Below are 16130 nucleotides of genomic sequence, written 5' to 3' on the forward strand. Positions count from 1 at the left end.
AAAAAGCTAAGCTCGGCAGAGCCGAACATTTTATACCCTCCACTATTTGGAAGAAACTCGAAAATTTTCAAAAAAATTCTGTCGGAAACCGTTATATGTGGGTTATACGAAGACGTGGTACTGCATAAATAATTTTTTTCATAGGCTGTGGTAACGATTCCGACATTTGAAACAATTTCAGTGAATAATTTCGCTAATGGCAGGTACCGTTATATGTGGGCTATACAAAGACGTGGACCTGTATAGACAATTTCCCTTCATAGGTTGTAGTACCCATTGCGAACTTTAAATACGAAATTTGCAAAAATGTCGCTAAAATCATCAAAATACCGAATATTGGGAGGTATCGTTATATGGGTGTTATACGAAGACGTAAATCTGCATATACAATTTTTCGTCATAGGTTGAAGTACCCATTACGAACTTCAAATACACCCAAAGTTCGAATTTCCACTAGTTACCCTTTAGCTTTAATTTCAGAATTCTTGCTCTATCCATTCGTCTCACACAAATGGTGCCATATTTAGTGTTTTTCGTACCCCTCTAGTACGAATATCCAATAGCCCAAGACACATAACTCTCTCCTCAGGTGTGTCGATTGGCATCAATAGCGCAAAAGGCCCCTCCGCGCCAGCTCCTTCTAACCTTGTTCCCAACCGCCAACACACCAGCAATGACATCAGCTCATATATTGCATTCTTAATTACGCCGTACTTGACATTCTTAAGTGCATCTTTAACGCACATGACTGGAATGCTCGTTGGGTGCATCTATGGATGGGTCGTTTTTTTTATTCTCGCGGAGCATGTAGTCATCTACATAGTCAATGTGTCTGGGTTGTGTATTATGGGTAAGTAAGTGATACAGACGATGATATAAAAGGAAATTTTTAACCATACAAACCATTCTCTCTCTCTGAGGCAAATAAACAAAACAGTTTACGTTTCTTGTATTCGAGTTTTTTTTTTTTTTTTCTTCCTTGGATTTTTCATATTTCTGTTAATGGTTGTCATGAACCACTTCAACTACAAATATACGCCATACTAGTGAGTAATATCCATAGGTACAAATGTATGAATATATGTTTGTAGGCAGCACACCAAACCCAACACATTCATTAAGTACAAGAAGTGCTGAAGATTTCACCAAAAATTAACTTGATGCAAAGAAGTGTTGTCTTTGTTCTCGAGTGACGCACTCTATGATTTATGAATGGAAAATTCTTCTTTCATTAAAAATGAAAATTATATGAAAAGGTATTACTTATCTTAGGGTTTGTTTAGAAAATTGGTTTAGTTATTCAAAACTAATGAATAGAATTGGGTCATGGCCCCATATTACTAATGAAGGGAAGATTATATGTATGAAGAGAGACATAACGAATGGCGAACATAGCAAGGACTTTAACATTTTGTACGGTATATGTATTAACCCAATTTCTAAAAATCATCACATCCTCCACAAGAATAGCATTTGCTGCTGAGAAGCAATTTATCCGTTCCAGAATGTGCATTTTTGCAACTCTAATCAAAATCAGTACTTACATGGCAACACTGTTCCGAGAATGATAAATGTATCGATTATCTGTGGCAATCTTCATATCGGTGATTTTTCAAAAAAATTAGATTCCATCTAAGTTCCTGCCGACTATTGAAATACGAAGTATTAGAAAAAGAGAGAGACTATTTCAGAAATACAAAACCAAACTACTGTCAATTTCGATAAAAATTGTAGTAAAAACCATGAAAATAAGAAGGTATATAGGTATAGTTCTTTTTTTAGTCTAAAATATTGACTTTTATGGAGATTTTTCTTCTATAAGGGTACCATTAGAGAATAACTAACATTCACTTCGAATACAAATTTTACCAAAAATACCCAATAGCAGCCGCTACTGTACACAAGGGCTATAAAAAATTTTCTTCTTTTTCCATAAAGGCAGGTATCTTTAATGAACTTTTCAGTATCAAATTTCAGACATTTTCGTCAAAAAAGATGCGAAACAATACTAGTATCGAATGTTTAGTCAATAAAAAAAAATGATCTCTATTGAATTTTTTTATAATTCACGAGAATATTATTTTAAAAATGTGTGTAAGACCATTAAACTACTAAATACTGTTAGGTTCCGTTATATGGGAGCTATAGGAATTTGGAGAGTACTTTCAATCTGTCTGCAATCAAAATACTTCGCAGGTCCCCATATAACGGCACCCATCGATATTTGTCAGTTTTTAGAAGAATTGTCCGATATTTAAAGTTTGTACTAGATATCTACTCTTTTGAGAGAAAATGATAAATATTGGTATAAAAAAAAATATTGACCACGCCTACTTTTGCGCCCACTATTTTGATTTATATAAAATCCTTATATTTGCCAAATAATGAAGATATCGCCTTTAAAATTATTGCACGACATACTGTAGACTTTCCCTCCGATGCTGACTGACCACGCCTACTTTTTAACCTAATTCTCACATCAGTTGAGAACCTCTGGGCCGATTTGACTCAATTTTTCTTTTGTCATGAAAGAAATTTTTGATTAAAATCGTGGAACTGAAAAAATTGACTGTTCTTTTAAGATATGGAATTTTGCGTGGAATTGTTTCAGAATGCCTTTTTGAATTAAAAATTCTTATTGGAAAAAAACCGAAAAAATCGAGAAAGTTTGCATATTTTCTAGACATGCTGGTATATGGTTGCCATACCCAAAATTTCAATTTTGATTAGATATGGAAATAATCCATCCAATGAGAACTCAAAATGCAGAATTCATTGGGATCAGTGAAATACCGAATATTAAGTGGCACTGTAATATGCGGACTATACCAAATAGTGGCGTGAATTGAAAATATAGTAAGTAAAGCATTCATATACTCGGAAAATTCTTCGGAACCCTTAAAAGTAACCTTAAATCATAGGTAACGTTATACGGGCACTATGCACTATCGTCAGTAATTACACTGCGCCGCAGACAGTCTTGGGGTTAGGAAATTTTTCGGTTGGTAAATAAGAATCCCAAAAGAGGGGTTCCCGGATCTAACATTTTTAGAGTCCATTTTGTATAGCTTAACCATACACAAAGGACTGCAAATATGTTGCCCTATACTCCCCAAAAGTTAAAGTTTTAAATTTGATACAGTCCTAGGGGTTACATGAGGAATCATTTGTACAAAATATGTATCAGGTTGGCCTACATTGTGATATAGCCCCCCTCAAATGATATAGCCCCTTTCAAATTCCTTGGTCACATTTTCAATTGATTTTGCCTTTATTTGGCATCTAGCTTCTGGTAGAAAATCTCTTCGAGGACATTTTTCAATGTCAATGTTTCAGAGTAGCGCTTATATAAAAATACCTCCTGATTTTACCTATTTCGAGGGTTTTGATTATATTTTCGAATCGATTTGACCTAAAATGTATGTTTAGGCAACTTTGGGAGTAGAGAACCATCTTACATGGGCCTATTATAAACAGTTAATGAGTACTTTTTAATATATATGCAATATTATTTAGGTTTTTAACTCTCCAACTAAAACGGGCCGGCGACGCGGACTGGGCCAGCTAGTAGGTTACATAAATTTTTGAAATTCCACTTTGAACTGGATATATAGTGTAAGAATCGGAGGTACCTCCAAAAATTTTAGATTCTTTATGCAAATATCTTTTGAACGGTCATAGATGCAATGATGTTATAGATAAAATTTGGAATATGTAGGGGAATTTGCTAAAAAAATAAACTTGCCAAATTATATTAACATCGCTTCAGATTTGGATATAGCTCCCATTTATATTTTCGACCGATTTGGCTTTGCACCAAACACGATATGTATGTTCGATTCCATTGAAATTCGGTATAAGTGACGAAATTTGGTACAAAAATAAAAAAATTATATTGGTATCGCTTCAGATTTGAATATAGCTCCCATATACATTTTCGTCCGATTTCATGTATTTGATGCACCAAAATCCGATACATATGTTTGATTCTAATGTAATTTATAATGAGTGACGGAATTTGGTACAAAAATAAAAAAATTATACTGAAATCGGTTCAGATTTGGGTATAGCTCCCATATATATTTTCGGTCGATTTCATATGTTTGATGCAAAAAACATGATATTTACGTCCGATTCCAGTGAAATTCGGCATAAGTGACATAAGTTTGGTACAAAAATAAATCTGCCAAATTTTATTGAAATCGGTTGAGGTATGGTTATGGCTTCCATATATATTTTCCGCCGATTTCACATATTTTGTGCAACAAACACGATATGTATGTCTGATTCCAATGAAACTTGGAATGAGTAACGGATTTCGGTACAAAAAAAAAAATAAGAAATTGCCAATTAAATTAACATCGGTTCAGATTTGGATACAGCTACAACATATATTTTCGTCCGATTTCATGTATTTGATGCACCAAACACGCTATAAATATCTACTTTCAATGAAATGTGTGACAGAATTTAGTATACAAATAATTTTGTTAAATTATATTGATATCGGTTTCTACATATCAAATTTCAATTAAATTTAGAATGTATGTCGGAATTTTTTGTAAAATTCTAACAATAACAAGTACAAAACAGTTGAATACCCTCCACAATTTTGAACGAATTAGAAAATTAAAAAAAAAAAATTCTGTTAAAATCTTTAAAATACCTGATATCAAAAGGTGCCGATATATGGGGGAATATACGATATTGTGGACCTATATAGACAGATCTATGTTTGGGCGTAAATTATTCACAGTACTGCTTGTCTGGATTTTCAGATAATTCCATTGGAAAATGTGGTTAAAATCATGAAAATCCTGAATATCGGGGGTACCGTTATATGGGGGATATACCATATTGTGGCCCTATATAGACAAATCACTTTCAGGGGTTAAAGTGCTCACAAAGAACTCCTTGTGTGTTTTTTTAGACAATACCATTGGAAAAGATAGCTAAAATCATCAAAATACCGAAAATACCAAAAGTACCGTTATATGGGGGCTATACGATATCGTTAATCTATATAGAGAACTCTATGTAGGGAGAAAATTAATTAATTAATTCGTTTAGACTGTAGCGTGATTACAACAGACGGACGGACAGGGCTAAATCGTCTTAGAATTTTACGCTGATCAAGAATAAATATTCTTTGTTGGATCTAAAATGATTATTTCGATGAGTTACAAACAGAATGACGAAATTAATATACCCTCCATACTATGTATGGTGGAGGGTATAAAAAATCATGCATCCACAACTAACCAGCAAATGAATCCTATATTTACAATGCCTCGTTGATCAAACGGGATTCTGGGGTTAATATTCAGAGGGTGAACGATGGATAATCTGGAGCTATGATGTTGTGATGTAGGCTTGTTTCCGATTGATACTCGGACTGTTAATGAAGTGTTATTAGCTGGGTATAACGATCAGGTCAGGTTCAAGTTGATCGGGAACTTGCGGATGGTAAGGGAGAAGAGTGTTGCGATGTTTGTGTTCGGAACTTGAAAATTTGCCATTTTTGAACTAGTACTTTTTTTAACCACGGAAAGCTACAATCGTAAAATAATAAATCGATCATTGATAATATATCCATTTGGATAAAAAGTATGAAGTTTTTGTGTTTATTTGTAATAAATAAACTTTTTAAGGATCAAGAAAGCTTTTACTGAATCTTAGAAACCCACCTACGGATGGTATGACAATTTGTTGATGACTGTCAAATGGAGCATGTAGTCATTTGCAATGACTTCGACTGCAGATGCTCCCCAAAGGTCGATAACGAATTTGCTTACTTTCGTAAGGACTGTGGTGGGTATGCGTTCTAAATAAAAGTAAAATAACACTCATTCGCAACAATGTTCTGTTTAATTAAAACATTTTTATACCCTCCACCATACTATGGAGGGTATATCAACTTTGTCATTCCGTTTGTAACTCCTCGAAGTACTCCTGTCAGACCCAACAAAGTATATATATTCTTGATCAGCGTAAAATTCTAAGTCGATTTAGCGATGTCCGTCTGTCTGTCTGTCTGTCTGTCCATCTGTCTGTCTGTCCGTCTGTCTGTTGTAATCACCCTATCTTTCGAATGAATTGATATAGATGGCTAAAATTTTGCACACATGTTTATTTTTCCAGTAGGCACGTTAAGTTCGTAAATGGACCATGTAGGTCCACGTTTTCATATATCCCCCATATAACGGTACCTCCCTATATTCGGTATTTTGATGATTATAGCGACATTATTCACCGGAATTCTTTCAAATTTGGTATTTGAAGTTCCAAATGGATACTTCACCCTAAGATAGAAAATTGTCTGTGCAAGTCCATGTCTTCGTATAGCCCCCATATAACGGTACCTCCCGATATTCGGTATTTTGATGATTTTAACGACATTATTCACGCGAATTGTTTCAAATTTGGTACTTGAAGTTCAAAATGGATACTACACCCTAAGACAGAAAATTGTCTGTGCAGGTACCTCCCTATATTCAGTATTTTGATTATTTTAGCGACATTATTCGCCGGAATTGTTTCAAAATTGGTATTTGAAGTTCGTTATGGGAACTACGGTCTGTGACAGAAAACTGTCTGTGCGGGTCCAGGTCTTCGTATAGACCCCATATATCAGAACCTCCCTATATTCGGTATTTTGACGATTTTAGGTACAATACCTACCGAAATTGTTTTAGATGTGGTATTTGAAGTTCGTAATGGATGCTACAGCCTGTGACAGAAAATTGTGTATGCTGGTCCAGGTCTTCGTACAGCTCCAATTTAACGGCACCTCCTTATATACGATATTTTGATGATTTAGCTACATTATTCACCGTTTATTTCATGTTTCGAATTTGAATATGGTAATGGCTTATGACAAACAATGCCTAAGTATGTCCACGTCGTATAGACCCCAAAATAACGGCTATATTCGGTATTTTTAAAATTGTAACCGAATTTTTTAAGGATTTTATTTTTTGAAAATTTCCAAATTCGTTGCAAATGGTGGAGGGTATTAAAAGTTTGGCCCGGCCGAACATACTGCTTTTCAACTTGTTATACCCTCCACATTACTATGGAGGGTATATTAACTTTGTCATTCCATTTGTAACTCCTCGAAATACTCATGTCAGACCCAAAAAAGGATATATATTCTTGATCAGCGTAAAATTCTACGACGATTTAGCCATGGCCTTCTGCCTGTCTGTCTGTCCGTCTGTCTGTCTCTCTGTTGTAATCACGCTATCTTTCGAACGAATTGAGACAGATAGCTAAAATTTTGCACACGTGTTTATTTTTCCAGTAGGCACGTTAAGTTCGCAAATGGGCCATGTAGGTCCACGTTTTCATGTAGCCCCCATATAAAGGTAACTCCCGATATTCGGTATTTTGATGAATTTAGCGATGTTATTCACCGGTATTGTTTCAAATTTGGTATTTGAAGTTCAAAATGGATACTACAGCCTGAGACAGAAAATTATCTGTGCAGGTCCACGTCTTCGTATAGCCCCTATATAACGGTACCTCCCTATATTCGGTATTTTGATGATTTTAGCGAATTTATTCACTGGAATTTTTTCAAATTTGGTGTTTGTCCATTTGTTCGAAATGGACACTACAGCCTAAGACAGAAAATTATCTGTGCAGGTCCACGTCTTCGTATAGCCCCCATATAACGGTACCTCCCAATATTCGGTATTTTGGTGATTTTAGCTTCATTATTCACCGGTTGTTTCAAATTAGGTATTTAGAGTTCGTAATGGGACCTATAGTCTGTGACAGAAAATTGTCTATGCTGATCCAGGTCTTCGTATAGGCCCCATATATCAGTACATGTATTTAGTATTTTGACGAGTTTTGGTACAATACCCACCGAAATTGTTTGAGATGTCGTATTTGAAGTTCGTAATGGATGCTACAGCCTATGACAGAAAATTGTCTACGCTGGTCCAGGTCTTCGCACAGCTCCGATGTAACGGTATCACCCTATATACGATATCTTATGATTTTAGCTACATTACCGTTTATCACCGTTTTTTTCAAGTTTCGAATTTAAATATGGTAATGGCTTATGACAAACAATGCCTATGTAGGTCCGCGTCGAATAGACCGCAAAATAACGGCTATATTCGGTATTTTAAAATTCTAACAGAATTGTTTAAGGATTTTATTTTTTGAAAATTTCCAAATTCGTTCCAAATGGTGGAGGGTATTCAAAGTTCGGCCCGGCCGGACTTACGGCTTTTTAACCTGTTATACCTAAAACCATATTATGGAGGGTATATAAATCTTGTCATTCCCTTTGCAGCTCCTCGAAATACTTATGTACGCTTCTCGGTCTGTCTGTTGTAATCACGATATCTTTTAAACAAATTGAGATAGAAGGCTAAAATTATGCACGGATGTGTATTTTGTCAGTAGACAGGTTAAGTTAAATTAAATCGTCCATGTCAGTTCACGTTTTTTATAGCCCCCCATATAACTGTACCTCCCGATTTTCTGTATTTTGACATTTTAGGCAACATTTTCAAAGGGAATCATTTAATGTTCTGTACGTAGGGTAATTGCCTATATAGGTTCAAATTTTGCTATAACCCCCCATGTTTCAGTTCATTCCTATATTTAGTGTTTCGACAATTTAAGAAACGTTTTTATACCCTACATCACATAGTGGTATTATGTCTTTGTGCATTTGTTTGTAACATGGAGAAGGAAGCGAGATAGACCCATAGCTACTTTTGAGGATCTCCATAGAATCACTTTCTGAATTGATTTATGCATGTCAGTCCGTCTGTCCGTCCGTCCGTTCGTCTGTCCATGCATTCTTGTGAACAAAATGCAGGTCGAATTTATTATCCGATTAAGATGAAATTTTCCAAACAACATTTGTTTGGCCCAAGGACGAACCCTATTGAAATGGGAGATAATCGGTAAAAATTTAGATATAGCTCTCAAACGTGTAATATCAACCCGAATAGTATGAAATTTTACACATACAACCAAATTAGGATAGGATACCCGAATAGTATGAAATTTTACACATACAACCAAATTAGGCCTGAAAATAAGCATGTAAAATTTGATTGAAATCGGTTCAGATATAGCTATATCTCCCATATATATTGTTCATCCGATTTGTTATTTTTGTCCTCCGCAGCCGTATTATCCACTCTGTAACAATTATTTTTGGGGGAATATATAAAGTGCAGCTCAGAAATACCTTTGCTATTTTTTTTGGATATAGCTCCCATATATAACTTCGTCCGGTTTACCTTTTACTGTGCACTAAAGTCTAATATTTGCCCTAATGGGATGGAATTTGCACATACGACCGAACTGAGTCTAGAAGGTAGTATGCCAAATTTGGTGAAGATCGGTTCAGATATAGCTATAGCTCCCATATATATTGTTCATCCGATTTGTTTTATTTGTTACCCACAGCCGTAACAACGATATTCAGGGAAATATATCACATACAGCTCAGCTATATCAGATTTGGATATAGCTCCTATATATATCTTTATCTGATTTTAAATTAATTTTGCACCAAATGGGCGAAACAAGTCCGAATTCGAAAGATACAAATGCTTCGGTATATTTAGTCCTTTGAACTTTAAATTATAATTAGGATTAAATTATCCCATAAAAACTTTTTATTATTAAGTGGAGCTCTACTAAATTAGCAAAGTGGTGTAGGGTATCATAAAGTCTGCCCCGCCCGACTTTAGAACTTTCTTTACTGGTTCAAATTTGGTATGAGAGTTTTTAATGGGTTCCGTCTCTTGTGACAGAAAAATGCTGAAATGGGATCATTTTATCTTTTATCGTTCATAAGGCGGTTCTCCGCCTGTTTGTTATTTTAGTTTTTTTAGACAAATTTTTGAAGAACTTTCTTAATTTAGCATTTGACACATTGACAACCATCTTAGCGGGAAGCTCGTATTATCGACTCTACGGCGTTTTTAATACTTTTGCCAACTAATTTCACTAGCAAATATGGAAGTGGATGCAATATTTAACCCTCTTTTATTATTTAAGGTTTTCTTTACCTCGTGGTGGAGTTTATTAAAAGTTCGGATATTACTAGAGTTTTATAATAGACATCCACTGGGAGAATAAATGTTACTACATCCTATTAACTTTTGGGGTGCAAACGTGCAACTAATATAGTTTATTCCAATGCATATGATTCCCTCCATTAGGGTTCCATTAGACAAAAAAGAAATCGAATATACGAAAACTGGTATTGTAGGTAAATACAGGCAATATTAACCAAGCGGCTCTGGAAGAGCAAACATCAATACCTCAATTGGTTGTCTTCGTGATTATATCAATGTCACCAACTAATGCAAGGTAGATGAAATAGGTTATTTTGGATTTAGATTAGGAGTCAAATCTTAAATATTGAGAAAAACTGTAATACATTATTGCAGATTGGCATTGGGACTATTATTGGAGCTTATGAAATAGTGAAGCCTCAATTTTCTATGGCGGAACAAATCTAATGGTGTAAAGTGAATTTGTGAAAATTCAGCCGTCTTAATATTGTGCCGAAAATTGTTTTATCGTAGGCGGAGGCTTTGAAGTCGGAATCGAAAGAATTACCCGACTTTGACTAAGTTTAAGCTTTTCCTTTTTTCCTAAGTCTCTTTCTTGGAAGATTAGCAAACTTTCAAGATAAATGACGGGTACGAACTTTTGTCAAATGCATTTACTTCTGAAGGATATTGACACAACTAAAATCAGCTACGGTAACAATATTAAGAAAATACAAAATTTAACTTAATTCAGGAAGCTTCTTAATGCTTTTCGAAAAAGTTTTCTCGATTGGTAGATAAAGATTGATTTGATGGGCCTTCAACTACAAACAACGGTTCATTGGCATTGAGAGTCCATTGTCATCAAGTGTAAGAGATTTTAAACAATTATATTTGTTGGAAGTTTTGTACTTGAGTTTGGGTATTTTAAGTCATGGTACCAACGCTGTTTTTCTACAAACCTTCACCATATAATTTCCTCTCGAGATATATTTTCTTCGTACATGCATTGTCAACTATCAATTGTTTTGCTGGGTTATAACCTTACAATTCTCATGGGTAAATCGTTTCCATTATTGTTGTACACCCACATCCATTCATTCGAGAACATGCGTCTGATTTAAATATGCACGCAGACTTATATTTATCAGTCTGCTTGTCAGTCACAAACTGTCAGTATGTTCAAAATGATGATGGTTATACGTTCGTCTGGAGTACATTTAAATATTTCATTTTTAACATTCGTTCGTGCGTTCTGCTTTTATTTTCGATTTGTTGCTGATACTTATTCGTGGTTACGGGGTAGACATATTCTAAAAATTGCGAATAAGAATTAATAGTATTTCTTTTATCGATTAAGCGGAATGTCAAATGCGTGCCTGTCTCGTCAGCTAGAGGTTGTGTATTATTTTTATGGAAATCTATTCAAATATCAATGGAGTTGAGGTTGATGAATTTATTCTGCATTTGTTTATTTTTTGATTTATTAAATTTATTTAAAATTTTCTTTTGAATTTAACGAAGAAGAATGACAATCGCCATTGTTAAAATAAAATCGTAAAACAATTAGTATTGTTAATGGATTTTATCTTTGATTGGATATAATTGCAAATGCAATGGAGAATTTGCCAATACAATTTCAAAATGAACTCCGATAGTTCATACAGTATTTAACGTTATTAATAAAGATAGACTTGATTACAATAATGTCAGATATGCTTACATAAAGGAAGACTGTGGTGCGTATAAGTGTTGATCGAAGACTTATATATTATTCATACGCACCAGTGTTTCTTAGAAAACTAAATGCTGTTTAAGAATGTGAATCAGAGACAGTTTTCTGGTTGCTATTTTTATACCCCACAACTCAGGGTATTATGTCATTGTGCATTTGCTTGTAACACAAAGAAGAAAGCTAGATGGACCCATAGTTACTTTTGAGGATATTCATAAAATCGCCTTCTGAGTCGATTTATGCGTGCCAGTCCGTCTTTTTGTCCATGTATTCTTGTGAACAAAATGCAGATCACACTCATTATCCGATAGAGATGATATTTTCCAAACAGCAAAAAATGTCGGAAATAGCTTCAGATTTTAGAATAAGTTTAGATTAGTTCGAATTATTAACCATTGGCACGAATTATGGCCTTCAAAGGGCAATTGAAACCATCACACCCTGCCCGAATGTTGCGCGGGGTGAGAGTGATGATGCTGAGTCCTGTTGGGATGCCAAGGTCTGCGGCCAAAATGTTTGCGTGCCCAAAGCTTTAATACACCCTCCAGCATATTTTCGCGATAATATTCGATTAATACGAGCGGAGGCGACAATCAACTGTTATGGCGGCCCACACCATCACCATGGCCTGCACTTGAGTACTGGTGACCAACCGAAGGTGCACATTTTCAGCAGACCTCTTTGGCAAGTAAACACGATAGTTTTCTTTGTTTACAAACTGCTGGACAACGAATGTTTTCTCATCGGAGAAAACCAAATTCGGCAGTTCACCACTTTCGGCCAAGCGAAGCAATTCGTTAGCTCTTTTGAGTCTATTTTCTTTCTGCTGCGGTGTAAGTTCTTGCACATTTTGGAATTTCAATGGCTTTACCCCGAGCTCATTTTTCAATATTTGCCGAATGGAATATTGCGATATGTTCAGCTCACTAGCCATTTTTCCCATTGGGACGCGGGTTTCGATCAAGTCGATTGTTTACTTTTCGAACCATTTCTGCTGATGGTGCTGTTTTCTTCCGTCCACTTCCTTGACGTCGGTAACGAGCGATGGTACGAGACACAAAAGATTTATTCACATTTATAGCCACTTGTGGTTTTCCAGCCAAATACAAGGAAATCACACTATCAGCCTTGAATCAATCACGAATAACTTTTTTTCTGGAAAATTCTCATCAAAATGCTTTTGTATGCTTGTAAACAAGAATAATTTTAACAGCTGTCGGACGAGTGACTTAGAAATGACAGTAGTCTGAAGTTGGTTGCAGTTTTTTCATCTCACCCATATCTTCGTCCGATTCCCTTTTTTTGTGCACTCAATGTATAATAATAGTCCAAATTGGATGAAATTTGACACGCTATACCAAATTGAGCTTAAAAGCAAGTATATCCAATTTGGTGGAAATCCATATATAACTCCACATATATATTTTTCATCCGATTTTTTATTTTTGTTCTCCACAGCCGTAATATGCACTTCGTAACAACGATATTCCGGGAAGTGTTTTAAAAATAGCTCAGTAACACCTTTGCCAAATTTTATCGAGATCGGGTCTGATTTGGATATAGCTCCTATATCTTACTCCGACATATTTTGTAAAAATTGGCTTTAAATTATATCTGTTTCTCTCTGAAGACAAAATGTGCACCAATGAAATAAAGGTTTTAGATATGAAATCTTTTTGGACGAAATTCGTCTTAGGACATTTGTCCGTCTCTCTGTGTTATACACCGACTTTTGGAAAAGTCAAAGTTTGCACTTTATAAAATATATGAATTACGCCTTTGAAATAGGTGATAGATGGGATGAATTTCGATGTAGGTTTTAAATTAAGATGTCGCATGTTGCTGTGGCTCAGACTTCAAATTCTTCTTTGACCCTTCACCATTTTACTTTTATTTCCTTTTACCCAAAAAATTTCCATGAAATTGCAAAATTTCGGGTTATTAAATTTTAAAAACAAATTTATTCTAGAAAAAAACAGTCCAGTTTAAAAACAAATACCAACGCTCGAAAGATATCTTACACTTTGCATGCAAATAAATATTAAAATTGGATTTTAATTTCGTTCCCTTTTTCTATCCATCCTTCTGCCTTATTTTTTCGCTATTTTTTGTTTTCGTCACAACAACGGAAAATCGTCGCCCAAAAACTGTGAAAGAGGAAACAAAAACAATTGTCGAGAAGTTGAAGGGAGTAGAAAATAAAACAAAAAAAAAAACTTTTCTTATTACATTGCCATAAATATTGTTGGCTTTGTGATGGGCAATTTATTAAAAATATTTCTTCACTTTACAGTTTGTGGCTGGCACTGTTTTTTATGGCTATGACTCGATTCGGGTCGGCTGGTTACATTTCATATTTCCCGGGGTTTTTGACAATTTGTGACGTTTTTTGTTTGTTGTTCTATCCCGTTTTATTTTATATAAATTAAATCTGCTCCACTTTTGGTTGAGTTGGCTTGGCATACCAATGGGATGTTCGGTGTTGAGATAAATTATATCTTTAAAATTCTAATCCTTGCAAAAAATATATATAATAACATGTTTATCAACGTTTTAATGCAAAGGAACGTGTACTGAAACATTAAATGGTTTGAAACCAATAAAGAATATTCAATTTTGACAAATCCCTTTTAAGCAATAAATTGGGTTTTCAAGGCTTGGCTTCATCCGAACAGAATTAGGATCCCAATTCACACTTCTGAAGGATAGAATTGGAAATAAAAATCGGACTGTAAAAATATTCCCTTCTGAAGCAAACAATGTAAACATTTGTCAACCTACTTCAATTCGTGGCATCCACATTTTTTACCTTCCAAAATAGATATATAGGAACTGATTTCACCAAATGTCGTATTTACATCCACATTAAATTCAGTTGAATGTGAAGTCGTCAAGTCGGATATGGAAGCTATATCCTAACTGAACCGATATTGATAAAATGTAGCAGAGGTATTTCAGCATGAGATGTGTTGTTCTAAACATTATTGTTGTGAGTGTACAAGTGGAACCAAATTCAGACTTTTGTCATTTCTAAGCCACTCGTCCGACAGCTGTTAAAATATTCCAGTGACAGCTCATTGTATTGTTTACAAGCGAACAAGAGCATTTTGATGAGATTTTGTAGAAATAAAGTTATTCGTGATGTATTCAAGTGTGATAGTGTGATTTCCTTATATTTGGCTGGAAAACCACAAGTGGCTATCGTTAGAGCATTCCAGCATTTAAATGTGAATAAATATTTTGTGTCTCGTTCCATCGCTCGTTATCGTGATACTGGCAGCGTAGCCCAACGTCAAGGAAGTGGATGGAAGATAAAAGCAACAGCAGCTGAAAAGGTTCGAAAAGTAAAGAAGCGAGTTGATCGAAACCCGCGTCGCAGTGGCCGAAAAATGGCTCGTGAGCTGAACATATCGCAATATTCCATTCAGCAAATATTGAAAACTGAGCTCGGGGTAAAGCCACTGAAATTCCAAAAAGTGCAAGAAATTACACCGCAACAGAAAGAACATAGAGAGGTGCTTCGCTTGGCCGAAATTTGTGAACTGCCGAATTTGGTTTTCTCCGATGAGAAAACATTCGTTGTCCAGCGGTTTGTAAACTAACAAAATGATCGTGTTTACTTGCCAAAGAGGTTAGCTGAAAATGTACATCCTAATAAACCTATGAAAATTTATTAAAGCCTTTGGCACGCAAACATTTTGGCCGCAGACCTTGGACATTCCAACAGAACTCAGCACGCGTCACCCAAGAATAGTTACAAAATGAGGTTCCTCGCTTCTTTTCCAGCGCACAATGGCCACCAAAATCTCCGGATTCCAATCCGTTGGACTACTGTGTCTGGAGTATTTTGGAAAGCTAGGTTGGCATTAAAAAATACCAAATGTTCGATCGCCTCAAGCAAGCGCTTCGCTGGGAATGGGCTAAAATACCGTAGAGCAACATTCGGGCTGCGTGTGACGGTTTCATTGGCCGTTTGAAGGCCATAATTCGTGCCAAAAGGTGACCAATTCGAACGAATCTAAAGTTATTCTAAAATTCAATGCTATTTCCGACATTTTTTGCTTTCATTCAATAAAATAAAAAAACTGTAAAAATTATGTCGTTTGACTTTTTTGCAGCTTTTTTATCTCACACTGTATATCAATATTATTTGACAGCGCCAAAATTGAAGTAGCGGTGTAAGACTCTAGGTCTTTTAGCGATGTTCGTCTGTTTGTGTTACTGGTGGACACGATAACTCTGGCATAGAGTATCCGATTCCATCCAATTTTGTACATCGGTATATTTCTCTCAATCTCAGTTAGTGTTCCGATATAGACAGATTTTTAAGAAAAGGTCAATACTTTTAAAGAAAAAAA

This window comes from Musca domestica, unplaced genomic scaffold (assembly GCF_030504385.1).
Source record: "Musca domestica strain aabys unplaced genomic scaffold, Musca_domestica.polishedcontigs.V.1.1 85, whole genome shotgun sequence".
Taxonomy (NCBI): domain Eukaryota; kingdom Metazoa; phylum Arthropoda; class Insecta; order Diptera; family Muscidae; genus Musca; species Musca domestica.